General features: G+C 42.8%; 1 long non-coding RNA gene across 1 annotated transcript; it reads left to right on the top strand.

The window, feature by feature from the left end:
• Positions 1-722: 722 nt before the first annotated feature.
• LOC124029868 lies at positions 723-1,601 on the top strand. The gene is made up of 2 exons (XR_006837857.1): positions 723-1,338; positions 1,395-1,601. It is a non-coding gene; the product is annotated as an uncharacterized LOC124029868 (long non-coding RNA).
• Positions 1,602-2,507: the final 906 nt, after the last annotated feature.

The raw sequence follows: 2,507 nt of genomic DNA on the forward strand, positions 1-2,507 counted from the left end.
TGATGAAATGGAAACATAGTGGGTCCCGTAGAAACTGTCTGAATCCCAAACGGCACCCAGTTCAGGGTCTGGGAACCTTCCCCTGTTGATGTTGATGAAATGGAAACATAGTGGGTCCCGTAGAAACTGTCTGAATCCCAAACGGCACCCAGTTCAGGATCTGGGAACCTTCCCCTGTTGATGTTGATGAAATGGAAACATAGTGGGTCCCGTAGAAACTGTCTGAATCCCAAACGGCACCCAGTTCAGGGTCTGGGAACCTTCCCTGTTGATGTTGATGAAATGGAAACAGAGTGGGTCCCGTAGAAACTGTCTGAATCCCAAACGGCACCCAGTTCCCGAATTAGTCCACTACTTTTGACCACAAACCAATGTAGAGCTCTGGTCAACAGGTAATGCGCTTAAACAGGGAATAGGGTGCCATTTTGGATTGAGACACTATTGTTCAACTGAAAATATAATTTGATCAGGAAGTGTTTTTTAAATGTTATTTTATTGTGTCCGACAGCCTTTATCCAAAACGGGGATGTGCACGCAGGTCACGTTTGTGTCTTAAGAGTCAGTGTGAGTTTGTCCCAAATGGCACCCTATTCCCTACGTAGTGCACTACTACAGTAACCACAGAGGGGTTAGGCCATCAGTGCTCTGGTTAAAAGTAGTGCACTACTACAGTAACCACAGAGGGTTTAGCCAATCAGGGTTCTGGTTAAAAGTAGTGCACTACTACAGTAACCACAGAGGGTTTAGCCAATCAGGGTTCTGGTTAAAAGTAGTGCACTACTACAGTAACCACAGAGGGTTAGCCAATCAGGGCTCTGGTTAAAAGTAGTGCACTACTACAGTAACCACAGAGGGTTTAGCCAATCAGGGTTCTGGTTAAAAGTAGTGCACTATATAGGGAATAGTGCTCCATTTGGTGAGTAGTTCATCTGGTTGTAGGTAGTGCACTACATAGGGAATAGTGCTCCATTTGGTGAGTAGTTCATCTGGTTGTAGGTAGTGCACTACATAGGGAATAGGGCTCCATTTGGTGAGTAGTTCATCTGGTTGTAGGTAGTGCACTACATAGGGAATAGTGCTCCATTTGGTGAGTAGTTCATCTGGTTGTAGGTAGTGCACTACATAGGGAATAGTGCTCCATTTGGTGAGTAGTTCATCTGGTTGTAGGTAGTGCACTACATAGGGAATAGTGCTCCATTTGGTGAGTAGTTCATCTGGTTGTAGGTAGTGCACTACATAGGGAATAGTGCTCCATTTGGTGAGTAGTTCATCTGGTTGTAGGTAGTGCACTACATAGGGAATAGTGCTCCATTTGGTGAGTAGTTCATCTGGTTGTAGGTAGTGCACTACATAGGAATAGTGCTCCATTTGGTGAGTAGTTCATCTGGTTGTAGGTAGTGTAAATACAATATATATAATGTCCTTTTTTCCCCACAGCAGAAGAATGGATGTTTAAAAAAAAACTTGCATCTTGAGCTGCTTTTCTATTTAATATATATTTAAAATGTTGTGCTTGTGTCTTTCTGTTGATTTGTTGTCTTCTATGTGGACAGGGACAGGAAAGAGACCTTTTTATTTGGTTTGTTAAATACGTCTTTTCACAACGTTGTCTTGCCTTCAGTTTTTTTTTCAATACGTTTTGGTTTTTTTTCTTCAATAAGGGACAACCTTGCATCGTTATAGCTGATTTGACTAGATCCCTTTCTCCGTTGTGAATGAGAAACCACTTCTTCGAGTTCACCTGCAGCCTTGATTCCAATACTCCTTTTATACAGAGCAACGTGTAACAGTTCAGATGGGGACGACTAGACACGATGACGCAGAAAACACATTACCTGTATCCAGTAGCAAATTCATGTTTTTATTCTGTGTTAAAGAAATAAATCGCTTTCCTATCATGTTAGAGGTTACCAGGGTTGGGGGGTCAAAATCACTTTTCTATAATGGTAGAGGTTACCAGGGTTGGGGGGTCAAAATCACTTTCCTATAATGGTAGAGGTTACCAGGGTTGGGGGGTCAAAATCACTTTCCTATCTTGTTAGAGGTTACCAGGGGTTGGGGGGTCAAAATCACTTTTCTATCATGTTAGAGGTTACCAGGGGTTGGGGGGTCAAAATCCTTTTCTATCTTGTTAGAGGTTACCAGGGGTTGGGGGTCAAAATCACTTTTCTATCATGTTAGAGGTTACCAGGGGTTGGGGGGGTCAAAATCACTTTTCTATCATGTTAGAGGTTACCAGGGGTTGGGGGGTCAAAATCACTTTTCTATCAGGTTAGAGGTTACCAGGGTTGGGGGGTCAAAATCACTTTTCTATAATGGTAGAGGTTACCAGGGGTTGGGGGGGTCAAAATCACTTTTCTATCTTGTTAGAGGTTACCAGGGTTGGGGGTCAAAATCACTTTTCTATAATGGTAGAGGTTACCAGGGTTGGGGGTCAAAATCACTTTTCAATCTTGTTAGAGGTTACCAGGGTTGGGGGTCAAAATCACTTTTCAAATTCCAGTCAA

Source organism: Oncorhynchus gorbuscha, unplaced genomic scaffold, assembly GCF_021184085.1.
Source record: "Oncorhynchus gorbuscha isolate QuinsamMale2020 ecotype Even-year unplaced genomic scaffold, OgorEven_v1.0 Un_scaffold_7995, whole genome shotgun sequence".
NCBI classification, from domain to species: Eukaryota; Metazoa; Chordata; class Actinopteri; order Salmoniformes; family Salmonidae; genus Oncorhynchus; species Oncorhynchus gorbuscha.